Source organism: Microtus pennsylvanicus, chromosome 4 (genome assembly GCF_037038515.1).
Source record: "Microtus pennsylvanicus isolate mMicPen1 chromosome 4, mMicPen1.hap1, whole genome shotgun sequence".
NCBI lineage: Eukaryota > Metazoa > Chordata > Mammalia > Rodentia > Cricetidae > Microtus > Microtus pennsylvanicus.
Genome location: NC_134582.1, coordinates 107965976 through 107989870, shown reverse-complemented (window position 1 = coordinate 107989870; position 23895 = coordinate 107965976). Strand labels below are relative to the sequence as shown.

At 41.9% G+C, this 23895-nt stretch overlaps 1 protein-coding gene across 9 annotated transcripts in view; it reads left to right on the top strand.

Moving 5' to 3' along the window:
- Window positions 1-23895, top strand: part of Elmo1 (engulfment and cell motility 1) — a 532076-nt gene that overhangs the window by 376791 nt on the left and 131390 nt on the right. The window contains exon 1 of one of the 9 annotated variants that reach the window (XM_075970135.1): window positions 21871-22452. The exons of the other annotated variants lie outside the window; for them this stretch is intronic. The gene's annotated coding sequence lies outside the window, so the exon portion shown is untranslated. Of the gene's footprint in view, window positions 1-21870; window positions 22453-23895 lie in introns of those variants that run through there. 9 annotated transcript variants of the gene reach the window in all.

Sequence of the window (23895 nt, the reverse complement as noted above, 5' to 3'; positions counted from 1 at the left end):
TATTTTTTTTTCCTTTAATGCTTCCTGTTGAAGAGTGGCGAATGGATTCCTGTGCTTGTAGTTTTCAGCTGTTAATTTAAGGTACCATTGGGCTTTGTTCATGGACGTTGCCACTTTTTTATTAGACTGTCCTCATCAGTCACAATTACACTATTTTGGGGACAGCAGAAAAGATCAAGAGTGACTTTGCTAGCTTCGGTTTTGTACAAAGCATTTATTGAAATAGACTGCAGTGTGTTTGCTTTATAAGACAGAAATGTGTTGATGTTGATAGCCTCTAACCTGAGGCTGCCGGAGTCAGGCAGGCGGCTGCAGTGTGGAGCTGTTTTGCAGCCCCTTTGGGTTACACCCCTACTAGACTTCTTAGATCATTTTCCCTCCCTAATTTTTTTTCCTGAAATTGTAATTACAGAAATATTGAGTATTGAATATTTGTATCCAAGATAGATTTTTCAAATATCAGTAATATATGTTTTTTCCTGCCTTCATAGGGAGAACCACTGAAATTTGGCTTAATCCTAAAGGGAATTTGCCCACAGTAGAAACGCAGTCCCAAGGGAAGGAGCTTTCTTTCCAGGTTCCTGATATTGAAGGTCTCCCTTTTCCAGCTCACCCCCAAATGCACTACAGGTCACTCAGTACTGGACACAATGGTGACTAAAGAGCTCAGGTCTTCCTTTCTTGCTTACACCTGGATCACCTTATGCAAGGAACTCTACCCTTTGGGTTTCAGATTTCTTATCTGTGAGACAGGAACAAGAACATTATCTACCACTCAGGATGGCTTTGTACTCCTGCGCTGCACAGATACATGAACTGTGTATTTCAGTTCCGGATGGGAGCCAGTGTCAGGCAATAGTAATATGGAGGTGTGAGACCACATGCCATAGATTTTAACTGCAAACATTTTCAGGAAAAGTGGACAGTCTTCTTGCCTGGACAGAACAATCCTGAATAGAACATTCATTGCCATGGTTCCAGCATCACAGGGAGCATGCCCCATTCATGAAGAACCTAGAGGTGACCTTTCCAGGTATCCTCCACCTGCTCACAACTGCTCCCACACTTACAAATGAGAATGCAGGGAGACCCAGAGTCTTCCAATAATTCATAGTGTTGCTCTTGTTCATATACTTGCAGCAAAAAAAAAATTGTTAGGTTGATTAATGTGTTTGAAAGGCTAACTGTAACCATAGTCTGCTGAACTCATGGCTAATGTTTGTTGCGTTCTGGAAATATCTACCACTGAACACGTGTAGTATAAAATCCACGAGTTTCACAAATCATTCTAGGTTAAGCCCAACAGTGCTGATAAATTCAGAGGGTATACCTCTGTAATCCAACCCTGGCATAGAGTTCCCACTTCTAAAATCTTTCTTAAGCCTGTCTAACTTTCTTTGCTATTTTAAGATTTGGTAGCTGTGAGAAGGAAACAATTAGCAAGTTCTTCCACTGGACAACAGTGCTATCTGTCAGTCCCTTGCTTCAATTACAGACCATCCCTTGGCAGGAGAGCAGTCACTATTCACCAAGATGACTGCTTTACATAACTATTCAGCCACCTCTGAAACTCCTTTCCCTTCTATTAACTGTGTTTGGGGGCTCTCTGTGAGCGCTTAACAAGTTCTTGTAACCTGAATTCCAGACTCCATTGTGAATTATACGAGAGATTTGGTAATGGCAGAGAAACCATTTTATTAGTATATGTCCAATTAACAGGAAATCACCCACATTTTAAGTAAGGCATAATGAGATGAAAGCATTTTAAATTAAAGAGCAGACAGGAATCAGAGTTGCTTAGCTGGGAAGGGTACTGTTAGGTACTACTCTCTCATAAATTTAAGTCTTCATTGATCAAAAAATATTTATCTTGTAATTGCAAAGTAAATTATGTTTAATGGAAGATTAAAAATGTAGCTGTGAATGTGGGTGACAGTTGTATGGCTGGGGCAGACTGTGGGGCCACTGGCAGTGGTACTAGGATTTATCCCTACTGCTTGTACTGGCTTTTGGGGAACACATTCTCTTTGGATGGATACCTTGCTCAGCTAAAGTATAGTAGGGAGGGCCTTGGACCTTCCTCAAAGCAATGTGCTTTACCCTCTCTGAGGAGTGGATGGGGGTGGGAAAAGTTTGAGGGAATGGGAGGAGGGAAAGGAGTGGGAACTGGGATTGGTATGTAAAATGAAAAAGATAGTTTGTTTTCTTTGAAGAAATACGAAAAAATGTAGTCATAAAAAGTTCAATAGAGAGAAGGTAACGTCTATGTCATGTAGTTGCTCCCTGTTGTCACCTGAAAGGGCCAGTGTGATAGATAGGGGTCTGAGGGCAAAGAAGGAACATGAGGTAAGATAAAGAGTCTGTATTAGTTACTGCTCTGCTGCTGTGAAAAAAACACCATAACGAAATAACTTCCTTAGTGTTTCAGAGGGTTAGATATTCGTAATAGTGGGGAAGGCATGGCAACAGGAACAGGAAACTAAGAGATTCCATCTTTATCCAGGTACAGGAAGCAGGGACAAAAAAAACCACCATGTATTACTCAAAATTCTTCTCTAAAGAAGAAATGAAAGTGTTTGTGTGTATGTGCGCACCACACATGCTAGACTGACTCACAGGCTGTGGTCCAGCTAGTCCAATAGTAGCTGTCTCTTGAAAGAAAGGCCAAGGATCTGGTAGTTGTTCAGTCCATGAGACTAGGTTTCTCAGCAGTCCCAGTTCGTTGTTGGAGTCCTAGGGAGGTCCTAGAGAGCTGCTGTTTTCAGTCTGCATTGGAATCCTGATGGAGTAGGTTCTAACACCAGCAGAAAAAAAAAACAGTTCAGGAACAGGATAGATGAACCTGCTAGGTAAGAATGAAGACAAGCAGGTAGAAAACAAACACTTCCTTCATTCATGTCCTTTTATGTGGGCTGCCACCAGGAGGTGTAGCTTTAAGGTGGGTCTTCCCACCTCAAATGATCCAATTAAATCAAACAAACAAACCCTCATAGATATGTCTAACTGTTTGGGTTTTAGTTGATTCCAGATGTAGTAAAAATTGGCAACCAAGATTGCCAGTTCCAAACCAGAAATGAGATGAAGCTATAAGCTCTCAAAGCCCAGTGATGTTCTTCCCTGAGCAAGGCTGTAATTTTAAAGGTTCCACTCCCTTTCCAAACAGCACCACCAACTGATGACCCTAGGTGTTCAAGTAAAGGAACCTATGGGACCATTTGTTGTTTAACTCACCACAGGGTGAGAATGAAAGAGTGACCAGAAGTCATTTGCAAACCATCCAAAACAAGAGCTGTGAGAAGTTAGAAAACCCCAAGTGAGATTTCTAGATGACACCAGCAAAAAATGCCAGATCTTGGGCTGCAGAGATGGCTCAGTAGTGAAGTGCACTGGCTGCTTTTCCAGAGGATCTAGGTTCAATTCCCAGAACCTGTATGTTAGCTTATGATACTCCAATAACTCCAGTGCAGTTCCAGGGGAACAAATGTTCTCTTCTTGCCTTCATGGGCACCAGGCATATACGTTGTGCACAGCATACATTCAGGGAAAATACACATATACACAAAATAAATATTTTTTTTGATTAGCCTCATTCAGGCTACACACCAACCTGCCTTCTGTTACCAGTCATAGAGACCTAGGCCTCTGTGTCAAGAGACCAGAAACAGGAACAGAGATATGTTGAGAGATAGGACTAGCCAAAGGGAACAAATTTTATCAGTGTATCTTTAGTTGTTTTGCAACAAGTGTTAAAGGGAGAAAAATGAATGTTAACAAATAAATTTGAGAGTTTCTGGCTCCTAATTGTTGTTTGTTTATTCACCCTCTTCCTTCTTGTTCTTTTGTTGTGTTTTGCTGACTGAAATGTTTGAAGGAAGTGGTTCTCAGTGAATCTAGCTGGGAGGAGATAATTAAGGAGGTAGCGAGCTCCATTATCATTTCCCCAGTTGGGCTAACATCTTCTTCAGGGAGGTTCTGATGCCCATGGCTGTTACTGACAACTAGATGTCCCTGGAATGCCACTACTCTCCTCTGTCTCTGTGAGTTTTTATTTTCTATAACACTTGTGTTGTTGGAGGCTGCTTGTTTGTTCCCAGCTACCCAGGCTCGAAATAACCACTCAGAAACTATATTGTTTAAACCACTGCTTGGCCAATCACTTAAGTGTATTGCTAGCTAGCTGTTATATCTTTGGTTAACCCATTTCTATTAATCTGTGTATCACCACATGCTGTGGCTTACCAGCAAGGATCCAGGGCATCTGTCCCCAGCAGCAACTACATTGCTTCTCCTGACTCCACCTTCTTCCTCCTAGCATTTAGTTTAGTTTTCCTAGCCTAGTGCTATTCTGCAAAGCCATTGGCCAAAACAGTTTTATTCATTAATCAATAAAGCAACACATATACAGAAGGACTTCCCACACCATTTCCTCTTTTCTGTCTAAAAAAGAAGGAGGTTCTTAACTTTAACATAGTAAAATTACATATCAAAACAGGTATCAAGCAAGAATTACAGTTACAACATTTATATCTGCTTTGTCTTTTATCATCACTGAGGAAAACTATACCTATCTATTCTTCAATTCCATCAAAGACTCCAGAAAGATATTATATTACCTAAGTAAACAGAAAGTGCATTATAAGCAACTTCCAAAACTCTAGAATTTACAGAGACATCTCACTGCCTGGACAGTTCTTCTGTAACATTGAGGCACCTATAATCAGCTTAATGGCCCAGGTATCTGACAGACTTTTCCATGAAGCAGGAAATTTGACAGTTCTACCTATATTGGCAGTTTGTCAGTCACTTTCTTCTGTGTCCTGCAGAATGTCTGGTAGACAATTTCATGAATCAGGAACCCTGAAGGACTGTCTCACTTTCTTTAAACAGCTTCAGCAGTCATTTTTCTGTGGGTCCTGCATGTCCAGTTTATACAGCATGCAGTCAAGCAGTTCAGACAAGAGCAGTTTCTTACCCAAATGGCTAACAAACTCTATGAGGAGTCTCTTAGATGTCCATCATTCCCTTAAAGTAGATTGGTGCTGCCAGGAGCAGATGTGTCTCATTGTCATTAAAAGTCTTAAGTTCTTAAACATTTTAAATGCCATTTTCCATAGTTCTTTGAAAAGTTTGAAGATTATCTATCTAACTATATATCTAGAAAACCTAACTATCATGATTACAAATTTGACTATTATAGATAACTATTAACCTATATTTCTTAATTATACATTACATCTTTAATGAGCTGCACAAACACAATACCTTTATCAAGAACATAAATATACATATAACAAAATTGACCTAAAATTTGTATCAATAGACCAAGATCATACCAATACAAAGTATCCATCTCTACAGCATATCCCCCTTTAAATGAAAATAAACATTTATAAACAATATTTGGAAATTTGGGTGTAGTTCTTTCCAAACTGCTTCCTCCTTTTTATTGGGCGAAGCAATTTTTTGGGGGTGTTCACAATAACCTTTCAGAGGGTCTTGTTCCATCAAACCACATTAGTCCTAAAGAAATCCACAGGTTCTCATCTTCTGTGGAAACAAAAGAAGAACCTCTTTTCCAAAGCAACAAATCCTTAGTCCCAAATTCTGAAGTCATGATGTCTTTAAAAGATATATGTTGGTTTAGCTTAGCAGCCCATACAATGAAATGTCTCTCTGTACTTAGCTCTTTCACAGTCAAAAAATAACAAAAGAAAACACAACAATATACATAATCCAGACTCTCTGTGTATTTTCCATCTTTATGTGGCTTATTTTTCTTTACTCCTTTTAATCTATGACTGTCTATATTCTGTGTCTTTAAAGACTTTGTTTTATTTTTTAAAAAAAACCATTTACTTTTTTTTATAACTCTCTATACTTGCTTTCTTCTCTCTCCTAAGCCTACGTACAATTTTCCAACTCTATGACCCATTTACAGGTCGTTTTTATTTGAATCTGTCTTTATTGTGTATCTGTAATTATTTTCTGACCAGAAGTACCTTATTTTTAATGCTAAGAGCACATGGCTAGGACCAACATGGCCCTACCTGCTTACTCCACCTAGTCCAACATGGCAGAGGCGTGATCGCTGCCTCTGAGAACCACATACATTGCCCGATGTTTAGGCACATAGCAGATCTATGTTGCCATTAAACAAGTTGTAGCACTCTGCTCAAAGACACCATTTAAATACTCTATAGCTGAACCTCCCAAAAGAGTCAAAGCATTTGAGCTAGTAAACCAGGAAACCTTCTTAAAGGGGCCGTGCAATTTTTGCTACTACCCTTAAGTCAGGAAGTTTTCTCTTAAAAGAATTGTGCTTCTGCTTGCTTCTAGCAAACAGAGCCCACCTGAGAAAATACTGCTACCAACTAGAATTCCTTTTTAGGCTTTCTCAGGTTTTATGTGAATATAGTTGATCATGTTGGCATACCAATTTGCTTATTTATTCCTGGTTGCCTAGATCACGAAATAAGCCCTCAGAAACTATATTATTCAAATCACTGCTTGGCTAATCACTTAAGTGTATTGCTAGATAGCTCTTATATCTTTGGTTAACCCATTTCTGTTAATCTGTGTATCACCACATGGCTGTGGCTTACTGGCAAGGTTCCAGGGCATCTGTCCATGGCATCGGCTACATGGCTTCTCCTGACTCCACCTTCTTTCTATTAGAATTCAGTTTAGTTTTCCCAACCTAGTTCTATTCTGTCAAGCCATTGGCCACAACAGTTTTATTCATTATCCAATAAAAGCAACGCACATACAGACGGACTTCCCACATCACATATGGATGGCAATGAACTATTAATTCTCAAGTTTCCTGGGAGCAGATCTTCAAATTGTCTATATTTTTAAGAGTCTTGCACTGTGCCTGAGATTTAAAAAGACATTCAAAATTACCTCACAACTATTATACAGACATCACAGCTATCTCTATGTCTACATCTTGGCTCATAAAGCCAGATTAAGCCATATGGGGTGCAGTTTTTTGTAGTCAACCCACAGAGTTAGAGGGTCAGCCAAAAAGGCCATCTCAGATGACCTATAGACCTATGAGTATAAGAATCACTTCTTAACTTTTAGGACTGCTTGTTACACAGCATCTATATGGCAGTAACTAAGACACAAGCTGTTACACTTACTTAGCTTCTGTCTTTGAAGTCTTCTTACTCTGCAAACGTTTCCTAACACAGGTCTGACCGCATGATTGTCACTTCTAATCTCTTACCTAACTCAGAAAGTTTCAAGCGAACATACTTTTCCTGCCTCTACCCCGTGTTTTCACTCTCTACCTTTCCTAGGCTGCCAACACATCCTGAATGCCCACTGGTTTTTTGTATGCGCTGCAACACTTTTATCTCTCTGTGATAGCTCATCCTCATTCTCTCTGCCAGAAATGCCTTCTCCCATCTGCCTGTTGAGAGTCTCCTTATCCTTTAGGAGTTTGCACAAACGCCACCTCAGTGTGATAGTTACCGTTTCCCTTTCTATGCAGTAGGAAGCTTTGCACCTCTGCCTCCACAATGCAGAATTCAAAACTTCTGCTGGAAAATACTTTCTAACTCTACAGTAGTTATTTAATTATAAATCTAACTTTCCAAATTACGATGATGTATTAATGGATGCAGAACTTTCCTGTCTCTGTGTTCTCTAGATGATTTGTAAGTATCTGCTTAATTAATTTGGATTACATCCTGAATGAATGATCAGAAATATCTGACTAATCATTTAAAATGGTCCTTCTGGCCAAAAGTTGAAATGATTTGCATCACTTTAATATAGAATGACTGTTCTGTTGCTCAGTTTCCTGGAACCAGAGATACTAAGTTTTTTGCAGTTCTGCTGACTAAAGAGTTGTCTTGGTTAGACATGCAAGCACATGCCATAATCCCAGCAGTCTGGATGTAGCTGCAGGAGGATCAAGAGTCCAAAGCCAGCAAGTCTGAAGTCAGCCTAGACACTTCATCAAAAAACAAAGCAAGCCAACAGAGTAACCCATCATGCCTAAGATGTCAATAAGCTCTATCAGTAAATTCTTCTAAATCTATACATCAAATTCCTTCTTCAGTATCAATACCTTGAGAGACTTATACAATAATTTTGCCATTGGTTGCTTAAAGTTGCAGTAATAATCATTTTTTTCCCAGTATAGCTTTATGAAAAGTGATAGATAGCATCCGAGAAATTGAGCCACTGCAAAATAAACTCAGTTTCTCTTTTCCAAATAGCCCAGTTGGAACCCTTTTTATTTTCCAATTTGTTAGTTGCGCTTAACCCCCACACCTTCGCAATCAGGGAGCTTGTCTAGTCTTCCCCCTCTAGTCTCCCATTTGTCCTATTTCCGGGCCATAGAGGGGAAATAATGTCAATAATAACATTTATCTTTTCCCGTGATGGCTGTCAAGAGATGTTCCAGTGCAGAGGACAAACACAGCTTGACTAACTATCCCTTCTAGGAGACTGGTGCCACCCACCAGACCCAAGAATGTGAGTGTGAGGGCGGAGCTTCACAGCTGACAAATGGGAGCGTGTTGAGCTCATCACAAAAATTGCCAACTGTGTTTTACCTTTGCTTCCAGTGTTCTATTAAATTAGGAGAAAACTGCATTATCCCCAGAATGGCATAATTCAGACACCCCCCCCCCACACACACACATAGGATATAATTTGTGTCTAGGCAGCGCTTAAGGCAGTAGGCTCTCTTGGCGGGCTCTGGTCCCCATGTTCCTTAGTTCTAGTTGGCATACCCGTTGGTGTGGCATGGCTGGATCTGAAGTGAGTGGCATATGGATTTTTGCTGCTTGAACTGCCACCGAAGGAAATGTCATTGGCATAGAATGCCAGATTTCCATTTCATGAATCACGGAGCATGGGATTCTGTCTGAAGACATCCTAGCTGCAAAGTGCCCTTAAAGCAGCAGAGGGTGAAAGCTGTGGTTCTCCCAGGTGTGCTGTTTCCACGTAGGTGATTTATCCTGATGCAAGGTCTGCGTGAAATGGCTATGTCAGTGACCTCAGGCATGGCAGAAAGTCTGCCTGGCTTGTTTTATTGTGGACACTGAGCAATCAGGATGTTTGCCCTTAAGCCTAAGTGAACAGACACCAGTGAGGTACGGCTGTTCTCTGGATGTTTCAGATAAATAGAAATTTATTTGTGCATGTACCAGAAAAAGACTATGAGTAAAAGATATCTATGTTTAACAGTTTGCCACAACTTTGTAGTCCCTAGAATTTTCAAGCTATAAAGCACATGACAACAGAGTCAGCTGGTGCGGGAGACCTGATGATGTCACCCACCCCTCAGCTTTTGCCCCTTCCCCCTTCTAGCTTCTTCCTGAAAATTCCAAGGCAAGTTTTAAGATTTCCCAAATAGAGGATTAGAAAGAACCCTATGAAATCATCTTAAACTTGATGATTTAAAAAATTATTTCTTCCATTTTTGAGATTATAATTGCATTTTCCCCTTTTTTCCTCCCTCCAAACTCTCCCATTTATCTCTCCTTGCTCTTTCAAATTCACGACCTTTCTTTTCATCAGTTGTTGTTTTATCCATGCACACACACACACACACACACACACTTGTGTACACTCGCAGTCATACACACACACAAACATACACACATAACACACACTGATACATTTTAAAAGCCAGCCCACTCAGGTTGTATAAGGTTACTTGTTACTTTTATGTGGGTTGTTTGTTTGGTTTTTTTTTTTTTTTGGTTATTCGAGACAGGGTTTCTGTGTGCTGCTTTGAAGCCAGTCCTGGAACTAGGTCTTGTAGACCAGGCCGGCCTCGAACTCACAGAGATCTGCCTGCCTCTGCCTCCCGAGTGCTGGGATTAAAGACATACACCACCACCACCACCCGGCCTTGTATGCCTTTTTCAGAACTCAGCAATGTGAAATGGCTCACCTTTATAACTGTGTGGCACATAGGTGCGCCCTTGGTTAGCCATCAGAACTGACCACGGATGCCCAACAGTCTCCTGCCTTTTCCACAGTACTCTTTCCTCTTTTACATGCCTTGTTCTGTGATCACTTACCTGATAAAATAGTGTCATGAAGTCTAGCAGTACTGACTCTGAGCCCATAGAATGGAGTTCAGTCCCAGCTCCAGCATTTCCTTATTGGGTGATTAACCTGTCTTGTTATTTGTCTCTTTATCTGTCAAATACGAACCTTAATAGAATAGCTGTGAGTGTTAAATGAGCCGATTGAGATGTAACCACCTGGAATGGCCAATATTAAACCATTTATGCAATGCAAAATTAGCTGTTCCCTCTGGCTCATACTAATGTATGTAAAGCACTGCCTTCTGGAAGTGGAAAGGTCCCAGAAGGGGCATAGGGAAGCATGGGTTCTACCTCAACTCTCTTCATAGTTGGCTAGCATCTGCCCTCACCACCAGTCTCCCGGGCAGAGCTTGTGTCCCAGACACCTGCATGGCCAGCTCTGCTGTGCTTTCAACTGTGCTCTCCTGGCCACCTCTGCAATGCTGCTCTGCCAGCTATCAGTTCTATTAGTGATTACCAATCTCTTCCTCTCAGTGCCCTACAAATGCACGGAAGCCCCCACTTACACTTGCATCATGCCAAGGCAGGCACCTTCACAGAGCTACCTTCTTCTACCTTTTTCCTTTTTACATATTCATCTACTGAAAACTCTATCCTCCCCTCACTAAAAGTATATCAGAGCAAAGGAAGAGAAGTTTGATTATAAATTAATTGTTGGCCCTTGAAAATCTGTATAGTCACAGAATCTACCAGCTTTGAAAGATGAATGCAGAGAGACCTCTGAAGAACAGTCCCAAATTTCAGGCTTTTTTTTTCTTCATTGCAGCGCTTTGGCCCTAGTGGTCTCCTGTCCTCCCCTGTGAAGACTCTCATATGGTGGCTTGCAAAGGGCACACAGGTGCAGAGGATCCACACAGTACTCATACACATGCAGAGACCTATGTGGAGAAAAGCTATATGCAAGATACAAAATAATTATTGTTGATTCAATTACTAGTGTGTTTTTTAGAAAAATCAAAGATAAGCGAAACTATAAACTATGCTCAAAATGAGAATCAGGACGCTAACCTTCAGGAGTGCATAGTTCACACTGAAATACCTCTTTAGCCACAAAAGACATGCTGTGTTGTTGCCTAACTTTTCCTGGGGAGGTGTAAACTAACATTCATTCATCTAGCACAGAGCCTCAACAACAGACCAAAGAAATGATTCTACTCAAGTCTAGCTTTGTGAAGCAATGAATTGAATTGGAGTTTCTTGCAGGAACATAGCTGAGGTAGGAGCAACTTCTATGTCAACCACCAAAGAACAGATTGCCACTGTCAGCAATTATTATCTACACGATAGCCCCCGAAGGGAGTGTGGTGGGGTATGGCTCTTCTCCTCACTCCACTACAGAAAGGTCATAGGTCCAGTGGCCCACGAGTGGACTGTGAGCAATCACTAATGCTGTGAACTCTGGAGGCCCACCCCGTGCCCAGAGCACAGTGGTCTACAACACATGCCGTCCAGGACAAAAATGGGGTCAGAATTGTACAGCTGATGTGAATGTAAGGTTGGGATAAAGTTCCGATGAAAAAGGCAGACACAGCCAATGGCAAACTAGACCTTACCTTACCATGTTTATTTGCATCTCTCCTACTCTAATCTCTTCTCTTCATCCTGAACCAAGCCATCCCTATCCTTATATATTTCCCAATGCTCTTCCTCTTCTGAGGTCTTATTCAATCCTTGTTCTGTCTCTGCGGGCAAATCCTCCAGGAAAGAATGCTGTCCCTGCTGCAGGTGCCTGTCTAGAGGAGCAGCCAGTTCCTGTTTGCCAGGTTGGAGGATCTCTCCCCAGAACTAGTCCCATCCCATATTCCTACAGCCTGGCTGTCCTGCCTCTGTGGTCCTGGGGTCGTTGACATGTTGGACTCAGGCGATGCTGCCTCTACCACTTTCTAACATCTTCAGCATAAACATTTCCTCAAGTCTGTCCCTTTTGTTGTTGCTTTTCTCTTGTATTACATCCTCCTGCCCACTCAAAGTCCCTTGAGTCTTTCGAACTCCATTTGCATTGCTAGTCCACAGACCTCTCCAGCTGGTAAGTCAAGCATGAGTCTTGTCATTTTTGTTCTCGTCCCATCTGGCTTTTAGTGTTCTCTAACTCTAAGAGCCCCTTGGTGGCCTATCCATTTCCTTGACTGGAATGGTCTCTGATTCTTACTTCTCCTTCCTAGGGGGTCTCCAATCCTACCAACTGCCAGTATCTGAGAAAGGGCCATCTGCCATCTGGTGCTGTGACTCTGCAGAAGTCTCCATGCCTTCTGCAGACTGTTTGCCTTTTGTTGTTTCCTGAATCTGGGCTTGGACGATCCTTAGCTATCTCACCACCTTCAAAACTCTTCAGGGGCTAGAGAGATGGCGCAGATGTTAGGAGCACTTGGCTTTCTTGTAGAGTATCCAGGTTCTATTCCCAATATCCACATGGTGACTCACAACCATCTCTAACCATAGTTCCGGGGGATATGACACCCTGCTCTATCTTTCATAGGCACCAGGCAAACACATGGTACACACACACACACACACACACACACACCACTAAATCCTCAAACACTTCAGCTTCCTCTCTTGTACTGTAGCAAAACTGGACTTTTGTCCCAAAACACTTTCTAAACAGTGTGGCTGTCATCGAGTCATACAGCCCTGGCTAGCCTACAATTTATTATCTTGATTTTTGCTTAAGTATTCTTTGCACTTCCAAATCTCTGTTTTTGTCCATGGTCTCCTAGCTGTCAAAACCTTCTCAATCCTTTTTAATTTTCATTTATCTATCTATCCATCTATCTATTTATTTATTTATTTTGATACCTACTTTTCAGTTTCTGCAGGCCCTCTCATTGAGGCAGGCAATGAAAACTGAAATATATACAGTTTTGGTTGTAATGTGCTGGGATTGGACCCAGAGCCCTGCACATGCTAGGAATCCCTTACTAAGCTACATCCACAGTCCATCTTTATTTTTCATTCTAACGTCTTACTAAATTGTCCAAATTTGCCTTCAATTCATTCTGTAGCCCAAGAGCTCTTGAGCTTTCAATCCTTCTGCCCCATTGTTCTACGCCTTAACTTTTTTTTTTGTCTTGCTGCACTGAATACACAACCATAGGTTCATTTTTTTTTTTTTTTGTCTTTGGTTCAAAGGAGGATCACATCACTCCTGACCCATCTCATACCACCTTGAAACTCCACTGTAGAATTCCAGAAAGTAAAGAAAACAGTCTCAGGTTGGACACAATTATCTAGCCTTTCTTTCTGCCCTCTTCTTCTGAACTCTATTCTAGAGAACCAATTCTTACTTCTTTACCCCAGGATATATAACAAAAAGCAAAATAAAAGTTATAAATGGTCTAAATGGTCAACAGATATTGACTAAGTTGGATGAAATTGATGAGGATAGGAGCTAATAAACGCTTCTGTTTTTCAGTAGACTGATACTACTTCCACAGGTACTTTACAGCACTTGAACAGATCAAGCCAACAAGTGAAAGGCAAAAACAGGACTGGAAAGTCTGCCTCTTAGTTGTGATGGTTTTCTTGAAGACGGGGAGGGGGAGATTGGTATTTCTGGATGAAAAGATAAAGATCTTATTCCGTATTAAAAACACCTCTAGATTTTCATTTGTGGAATTTACTACCTGACAAAAGCCTCTTGATGATCTGCACTGGCCTGTGACCTCAAGGAGAACGGAAGCTGGGAGGTTCACAAGCATACTCACACCCCACACATCACTGTGCCACCAAGGATCAGGGCCACCAGCTGGTTAAGCGGTTGGCTTCCTGGAACACCACAAGTTCCCGAAAAACGAAAGAGGAGCTGCATTATTTTTTGTCCTTGGCAAACCATCATGGACCATGGGTAACCCCTTGCTGTGTGTTGCCAGAAACCTTGACATTTCACTAAACCTTTCAAAAGTCTGTGGAGATAAAGTTCTTGTTAGGAAATAAACCAGCACCTGACGGTCTCCACTACAAAGCAGGTCTTTAGAACTCGAGAGTCATGTGTGTGGTAGGCGGAGTGACAGTGAAACAAGCGTGTGTTCACAGTTGTTTATATCTCTATGACTTCAAGGGAAAAACAGAAAAGTGCCCCCCATAAAGCAGCAAGTATATGAAAGTAATCTATGAATACATTTCTTTCTATGTTAGGATTTTCCATCATTCAGAGTTTTTGTGACTATCTAAATGTCAGAAAACACTTTATGTAAGAGGAATATAGGACACAGGATGCAAAAATACATATCAACTATGTCAAAACATAGACGATTAAGTGATTTTAACAAGGACTTCTTCTACACTGTGTTTATTTTTTAGTTTATTCCAAGATTACAATTGCATGAAATATGCATGCTCTTCATTCTAGAAAAAGGAAATGTGTGCTTCTGTGGGTGCAGAATTGTTACCAGGCTACAGGTGTGGTCCCATCAGTGGTTCTGCGAGTCTTGGGGGGCTTCTTGACCTTGGTCCTCCATGTTAAACTTTGACTACAGTTGTTGATTATTATGTGAAATACAGCCTGGTCAGAGTAGCTCAGCCAGTGCCTGGCATCTTATCCTGAAACTGATTGGTGCTAAAATCAGAAGTCATCTGCGACTGGATTCAAAATCTATTCACTAACTGGAAAGAAGCACTAAGCAGATGTGCAAGTGTCGGAGGAAAGGACACCGCTGGGTTTCCGTGGTGGGGGATGGGCAGGAGTGCTTCCCAGAACACCCTCCTCCTGCTCAGGCTGGAGCGCAGCGGTAGGAGTAGGAGGCGGGGAAGACAAGCCATGAGTCACCAGGATGCTCTCAGAGATCCTCATCTCCTCAGTGTCCATGACGATGAGCAGAACAATCCGTATCATGGCTGAAGCATCCTCCATCTGGCACTTAGAGGCATTCCTGGGGTTTAGATAATAAATTGAGTTCTAAAGGGTACCCGGGGTAGCTCTGGGTGGGTGTAACCTCACAGAATGGGCAAAGCAATAGCATCTACATTATACAGAAATGACCCAAAGATACAGAAAGTACTACCTTTAGGAGAGCTTTGACCTATGACTCAGAGCTCATTGGGCAGAAAACAAGTCTATGAGAGGCTGGGGAAAAATGAAATACAATGGAATACATGAGGAAAAATTAACCAACTCTGAAGACTTGAAAGAAGCACACACCAGCACATGAATGCATGCTATTAGTGCTTTCTAAATATTAGTTTAAGACCAGTTGCCTTACCCCAGACTGAAGTTTTTGTTGAGATATATTTTTTCAGTGTACTTTCCGAAGAGCCTAGATGTCTAGTATAAAATAGATTCCACAGCAGCCCAAGCAAGAACATTTATCCATGATTCAACACTGGTGATTATTTGAACTATTTGCGCCATAATTCTCGTGCCTGCCGGGGAGCTGCTAGAACTGTAGACAAGCTATTTGGAAACCGCACTTGATATTCTCCCTGGGAGGACCTGACAGAGCAGAGGAACATTTTTGTCCTGCGTATTAGTGGATTGCATATTGCTCTTGGGACCAATTTTTTATTTGTATCATCAACCTAACCACATTCTGAAGTTGGAAACTTAAATATGCAAACAGTAGCAAAGTGATAAAAAGATTATGTTTTATATGAATTTAACTTCTGTTAATGAAGGTTGTAGGGGATGTTCCCTGTGAAGGCTGGAAGTACCTAGTCAAGATGATTTGTCCAGGGGGCGTGGCTCACAGGTGCCTTTAGCTGAAAGTGGGTGGGGGACAGTTTGAAGACATATGGCTATTGGAAGCAGTTGATGGGGAAGGATTGGGGCTGAGATCAATCAGCCCATCATTGTGAGGGCAGCAGTGCTTAGCTGCGGCCAAGCACACTGTCGGGATCATGTCTCTAGTGTGCTGAGAGGTCTTGCTGCTATTCATTGCAACTTCAGACACATGTTTGTAACAGTGCTAACTTCTGAGAAAGCCACTTTCATTACCTAAGGTTAAAATAAAAATAACTGTTTTTATGTCCCTTTAGAATCCCATAGGTGACATCTTTGCTCTTTGTAGCACCCCTATGCACACAGCCCGCTGTGTTTCTTTGAAGAACTGTTGGGTCTGTCGCAAACCCATCCGCATTGTCTCCATCTCCCACGTGGCTTCTCTGATTCTGGTTGGTTAACTCTCTCCTGCATGTTGCTCTAGTCTTTACCTGCTGAGTGAAGGAGTCTACTCTCTTGCTCCATTTTCTTGTTCCTCTTCTGTTTCGCTCTGGTCATCCTTCCCATAGGCCTACTGTACCCTACTCAGATGCAGCAACAGGATCAGGATATGTCGCGTTTGGCCTACTGATGTGCCTTTCAAACCCAAACAGCAAAGTCTAAGGAAGCAGTAGCCTCTAGTGCTTACAAATTTGATGAAACAGAGTAGCCAAGATTTAATCTTTAACATTTTGGATGAAATTAGTCTTTAGGATGAGAATATCAAAAACTAGTGTTTTCTTCCTCAAGATGAAAATACTTCCATGTGAGATTGATGTGTTTGAGGGTTAGGAAAGATGAACTCCACAAAGGCCTGAAAACTGAGAAGAGTGTGGTAAGAGCCCCCAAAACCCCCTTTTCACAATGGCACAGAGACCGATTCCGTTTTGCATCGTGATAGAATAGCCTGCTGTTGACCCGGTAGCTTGTTGCCACCATATTGCTGGGGACACGCTTGGGAATATTGAACTGAGAATTTAGGCATTTTCATTTCTCCTTTGGCACTGTTCTCTCCAGCATTCAATTCTGGAACATGTTTCCCTGGCATGTTTGGAAAACTTGAATTGGCAAGATGCTGAGCTCTGAATTTTCCCAGCTTTCCTTTCCAAGACACCCAGGATTGTTAGAAATGTGTCACATCAGACAGTCCTCCCCTCCGTTCTCGCATGTTCCTCAGGTCAGCCCCTTCCATCCCGTCAAGCCTGCCTTGTCCCAAAGGTCCCATACCTGCCCTCTAACCCGCGAGTGGAAATCACCTGTCATTCGGGAGAGGAATGAAGGAAGGTGTGGGTTCTAAAATGGTTTTGTATTTTGTGGATCTGGTTTTATTTCACAGCATTTGTAGAATTTGCCTACACTTTGGGCATTTTCATGGGAAATAACATTATAGCAAAGTCTGAAGAAATACTGCCAGATTATTGCCGCATTTTGAGTAACTCGGCCTTCGATGCAGTGGGAGCAATCCCGCTCTGGCGGCTTGCTTTGGGAGTTGTGTGACAGTGTCATGCTATCTCCTCAGACAGATTTTGGAGTCTTTGTTCTGAAAATCCCCAACTCTAGATACAAGGTTGACAACAAGGCGCTTAAATGTGTTGAACCTCACTCTCTCCATTTGGAAGCGGAGACCTTATGATGTTAGCTTGTGGAAATGGGCACATTCATTTGCTGCTGGTTTTGTGCCCCTCTGGATGTCTGGCCCTGTCACAAAGAGCTTACCGGCCTGGCACCTCATGATACAGTGGCAGAGTGTCAGGTTTTGTATGTTCTGTTTATGATTGTCTTTCCGTGTCAGTGAGACAGCAAGCAGCTATCCTTGTGTAGAATAATTCTGCGGGCACTTATTGATCTTGTTCCCCTGAGGAAAAAAGTTACTCTGATTTGTTCAATTAAGATTTTGCTTTTGTATTTCAAATATATTATGCAAAATAATCACATTATTATACTACTCAGCCCAAATGACTGGACAGCTTTATCTCTCATATCTCTGGAATGAGGTAAACTGAGTCAGTAGTAACTTTGCCTTCATTCATTTAGGAGGCGTCTCCATTTCTGACCAGAGAGCCTTATACACATGGACTAGTCTAAGCTGTAGTCAGCATGGTTGTGTTTTAGAAGTGAAGTGTGTGTGTGTCTGTGGTGTATGTGGCGTGTATCTGGTGTGTATGTGGTATGTTTGTATGTATACAGTATGTGTGTGTGATGTATATAGATTGTGGTGTGTGTGTAGTATGTGGTGTGTATGTGGTATGTATGTATGCAGTATTTGTGTGTGATGTATATAGATTGTGGTGTGTTCGTAGTGTGTGGTGTGTATACAAGAGAGGTGTATTGAGAAGATGAAGATGCAGTTGCAGGTAAACTTGTTGAAAAATACATACACACTGTTTGGAATTTCACTGAAGCTCGACATGACCCTCAAGACTTTATAGAGAGACCCAGCCAGCCAAAGAAAAAGCCATGTAGCAGAACTGTATTTTTCACTGTGAGGTCATCATCACCATGTTCATTGTCATGATTCACGTGCATATGGATGAAGTAGATGCTGAAGGTATAGAAGCAACATGTTTTAGACCAAGAGTTTGAAAACAGATGGATTGGTTATTAGTACTGTTACTTCTTTGCAATGAAGTAAATAAAACCATCTTTCTCCTTTTTTGATGCTTAATGAAACAAGTATCAGGTTTTTTGTTTTGTTTTATTTTTTTTTTTGTAAATTTGAATAGTCAGTTTAGAAAACATTCTGTAGCAATTACTGTATTTTTGTGGGGGGAAAAGTACAGTTTATCACCTAACAGAGTTTAACAGCATTACAAAGGTATCTGTAATACATTAAACAATCATGTTTCTGGAAATAAATTAAGCATAAAATCTGCCTGGGAACATTCAGAACTAGGGAAGTGGTATTGCTTACTCAAAACAGAGCAAAGATCACTGGCTCAGTGCATAGCTGAGTAGAAGGAGTTGTCTTTGAATTCACCGAGATACCGGGTACCTCTAATTATGATGCTCTTCCATCTCCCAGCTTAGAGAGAACTACCAAGACCCAGGGAGCTAAACAGAGTATCCATCCGTCTTGTGGTCTAAGCAGCAGGACTACTGGACAGGACTCCACAGGAAGTCATGGAAGTTTCCTTGGTGACTATTTCTTAGGAAAAGTCCCTCTCGAGATATCAGAGAGCCTGGTTATTTTTCTAAATTAGATCTGCGAGTAAGTAGGCTAGTCAAAGAACTACTTTGGTCACCTTTGATTAAATAAACAAGAAGGAATACATGGGACTTCAGCTTTAAAAATATTAGCAGACCAGCTTTGCATTTTGACTCAAAATTTAGTTTCTTGGGGAAATAATGTTGCTCGAAGTGATTACAGCATTTCACTTACTGTCTGTGACTTCAGGATCTACCAAGCTCATTACTGGTTGCTGTAAAAACCCCTCCACCTGGCAAATGAGGCATTTAGAAGCCTCAGTGCTTCTTCATAAGCCTGTTCACTACGGTAGCTACTGAGTACCCTAGTGTGCTGAATACTCGCCTGAGTTAATTTTGAGTCCCACAATGTTACAGGAAGTTACAGTCTCCACAATAAAGTTGACCTTGTCCTTGTAAGAATGGGTCTTTGGAGATGGCCTGAAAAAGTGAGACACACACACACCCATTCTCAAAATAATGCCCTTTTGTATAGCATACACTGAAGACTGCTCATCTTTTCCTCTGTACAAGTATGTCTGCAGTGATCTTCAAACTGAATTGTTTTTAAGAATCCTCTGGAGTTCTTGGGATCCTGTTCCATGAGGTTTTGGTTTAGAAGAAGCAATAAAGCCCAGGAGTCTGCAATGTAATACAGATGTTTGCCATGGAGCACATTTATAAAGACTGAAACCAGAATCCTTTGGTTCAAATCCCAACTGTGTTCAAATTCTACCTTATTAGTTCACTCACCTGTGTAATAATGGTGATAATATTTCTCAGGGTTGTAGTAAGGACTAAATCGGTTAACCCAGGTGAAATGCTTAAGATGTTTCCTGGAGCTTTGTCATGTCCATTAGGCTAAGCCAACAAATTAAGAATATTGTAGAATAGACTACTTCAATCGCGTTGATAGACTGCTAATATATCATTAAGCTTAACTAAGGGATCTTTCAAGTTGATATGTTGGTGAGCAAGAAGTCATTTAAATGGAGTACCACAACTGATTATCATTGCTTACAGGATAAAACCTGAGCTTTCGCCTAGTGGCTAGGACTCTGATTACTCGCCTTGCCCCAGACAAGACGCCACACACCTGTGTAGGTGTGAGTTCCTCATATCTGAAATACAGTTCCTCTCCCCTCCAGTTTACTGGCTTTAAGATTTTGGATTTGGCTCAGATCAGATAGCGTCACTTCCAGGACTTACTTCCTGATGTCACTAGGTCCAACCTGCTGTCTGTGCCCATACACCACAGGTCCACTGCCCTGTGTCTTAGTCTGCTGTGCTCAAGACCAAGAGCTGCAGGGCAGAAGCCTTGTCACTTAGGGTGTCACTTGCCTTCCTGACACAGTCAATAGCTGCTGGAAAAAAATGGATTTTGTTTGGTGGAGGATCTGGGTGGAATAAAATATTTCCGCGTGGCAAATGAATATTTGGATGTTTTCAACAAGGTGATTACCAGAAAAGCTACACGGTCGACGGCACCAGAAATCTGAAAACAGTGAAGGATATTGCCAGTATTGGAGCTGGGTATCTGACAAGCAGAACTTGGTGAGAATTCCTTCCTAAGTGCACGGTGACCAAAAGAGACAGTGGGATATAGGACATATAGTCTTCAAGGAGTAAATCCAGTGTTGTGATTTGTGGGGCAGAGATGAACACCAGGGAATGGATGGCATGGCATTTGGGCCAGTTGTCACTCTTACAGTAGGAGCTGAGGGAGCTCTGAGCTACTGGATAGGTGCTGAGTAGGTAAGTCACCTTGATTCACAGAGCCAGAGATATGCAGTGGGTTGTCTCAGTATCAGCCCTATCAGAAAGATGCTTTGTGTCGTTAACCACAGAGGTCTCATACTTGCAGTGAACTTTATGGAATAGACAGTTTTTCTTAAGGGTGTGATGCTGCTATTGACAGCAGATCTGCTTAGATCTTAGCATATATATATATATATATATATATATATATATATATATATAAAACTATATATATATATATATGTAGACATGTATGTCATAGCATAGCTTTGATTTTTTTCATGGTTGTTATTTTCTGTATATACAGACATGTATATGAGAGATTGATGTCTAAGATTCCACTCTCGAAGGAACCTGACAGGGCCATTTATTGCTCAGTGGCAGCCCCTGCTGGTAATGAAAAAGACAGCAGCACATGCAGAATCTGACATTAATTCTGATCATGCCTTGCATGCAACCAGGAGAATTTAAAGCAAGCAGAAGGGGAATAAATGGGAGGAATGAAAATGTGCTGAGAAAATTGAGGGAGGTCACTCCTGTCTGGTGCATTGGTGAAGTGCTAACGCTAATACAGAGCTTAGTCTAAGACTCCGTGTGCACACAATTCTTCTGGTTCAACCATCGCAATATTTAAAGGCTTTCTAGGCACCAAGGTAATGCTTTGTGAGAGACACCATTACAAACTTTTATTTGAGGTCTTCCAGGACTATTAGGTAATAATTATTTCTTAAAGATATTTCACCCGTTTGTTAGGTCAGAAGTTCCTATGGATCTCAGTTAGGGTAGAAGCTGTTTCGGTTCATCTGCATCTTGAGCAGGAATCAGAGTATGGATCCTCTCGTGGGACCCCTGCTGGGATGAACGCTTCTTTTCTGTGTGCATTTCTGGATGTGTGAGCATCCCCGATGCTCACGCCGTATTTTACAAAGAAAGGCAGTTGCGTAGCATTTCTGTCTAGAAACTGTATGTGAGGGGAAGGTGGAAGAATGCATTACAATCAAATAAAAGTAGAGGGGGGGGGGAAGAGATGAGATTGCAGTTGATTATGGGTCTGGCAGCAGATGTTCTACACGAATCCAACTCGCTGCAGCCAGTCTGTTTCCATGGCAACAGAATCAGTAATTATTGAGCCCTGGCACTCCCCCCACCCTCCTTCCCACCAAGGTGGAGGCTGATGAATGTGAACTATCTCCAGCTCCTTCTTGTTCCTCTTCTTTCCCTCTCTTTCTTAAGTCCTTTATAGGAAAAGGCAGAGAGGCATTGAGAATGACTAAGAAAGAGAGCTATCTGTGTCTTGACAAAGATTGTAGGAAATTAAATTACAAGTGATCTTTTTCCTTGTTATAGTATCAGATCAGAGAAAAGCTCTTCCCAGAAAAGCCGATGATCTCTGAAGATGCTAAATAAATGAGCAGGAGTTTCCCTGAAATGGAAGCTCCCTTTGATTGGCTGATCTTTCCACAACTCCTGCCAATCGGAGCACCCCTGGGCTTCAGCTCCATAAACATAAGCAAAGCTACATGCTTATTCTTCTGGACTCGGAGCGTATTCCATTCGAAGGTGTGCAGCGGGTCTCTGTTCACATGGCTCAACTGGAAACCTGTTTCTTGAACAAGCTTACTGGGGAGCCATCTGGTCTTCCAGCACACTGTCCTTCTGGGGCACGACTCTAAGTCCTATCTGTGGCAGCAGCTTAGAAGCAGTGTGTGCTGTTGGGGAAGATGGACTTATGGACGCTTGGTGAGTAAACCTCTGTCTTACACATCTGTGCACTGGTATTAGCAGGCTGAAATAGAATGTAGCTTTGTTCTATTGTCTGCCTAGAAAGCCGGCTTGGAGGGAGCACATGGAAGGAAACCCATGCAAGGGTTCCCGTGATGTGGGCGACTGTTTCAAAAGGCTGCATGCTTTGTTTGCTCCTGGTCGGATCTGTAGTTGATTGTAAATTATATTTGGATGTTGGCGATCTAGTTAGGATTGGCGTGAGGAGTGGAGTTCTGGCCAGTCTCCCTGGGTATTGGTTCATTTAGAAGAAAATGTGTGGAAAAACTGAATTAGTAAAAATTAACCCTGCATGATGCTGCAAGGGAGAGAACAGTGCGGGCATGGGGCTCGAAGCTCTCAGGTGGTATAGCTGGCGCTTGCATTGAGAAGAGGGACGTTATGAGAACCGTCTGTCACTCTTCAGACCCCTGGCCGCAGAAGGAAGCATCTCCTCTCTGTGCAGCGCTGTTCTCAGTTTCAGAAATGTGCGACTGAGCTAGGTCATGTCCTTACCCCTTTCAGGAAACCAGTGTCCAAATGGAAATGAGCTTTCCCAAATCAATTTCAGAGATGAGTTGAGATGCAGTCAGGAAGATTTTAGCAGCCAGAAAGCATGTGTGAAAGGGCTCTGTGTTACATCTCTCCAGCCCTCTGAAACCCAGGGGGTTTGCAAAGTTACGCTTAGACCTTGGCTCTGGTCCAGACGTGGAGTGCTCCGAGCTAATACTCTGCTCCCTGGGGTTTAAATTTCTGACACTAGTGACAACATTTTTAATATTCAGTAGTCACAGAGCGAACAATACTGTAAATAAGTGGTGAAGATCAGCACAGAGAGAGGAGAGGTCACTGCCCTGGCAGACCTCCTAGCCACAAACTTAAAAAGATAGGTGTCAGGAGGACGCCCAGGCACAATGCAGAATTCCACAGGAGCTATGATCTTGGCAAGCGTGAGAGAGAAGGTGTTTCCTTCAGCTTGGATGCAGAGAGCGGAGGTTGAACTTGACTCTCCATCTCTGCCTAAGATCTGTTCTCTTGTCTCTGATGTTTGAGGCTTCATCACTGTCATGTTTTATAAGAATGTGATTTCTTATTTTATGTGAGAAAAGTGCTATAGTATCTTTGGAATCTTTTATGGGGATGGGGGTGGGAGGAGAAAGCGTGATCATTGAATTTATAAAGAAAATTGTGTGAAACAGGGGTGCATGGGAGTGCATTGATTGGACCCTTATAAAGAGTGTTTTTTTGTTTTTTTTGTTTTTGTTTTTTTTTGCTTGGAGAGGGTCGTGGCTCTTCAGATGGATCTAAAAAGGAATCTGTTGTGTCCTGAGTGGGAATCTGTGATAAACTAGTAAAGAAACAAAGAACTAGGCAGGCTCTGGCTGTCTGGGACTTGGGAGGGGCTCCTGGATGAGGCAGATC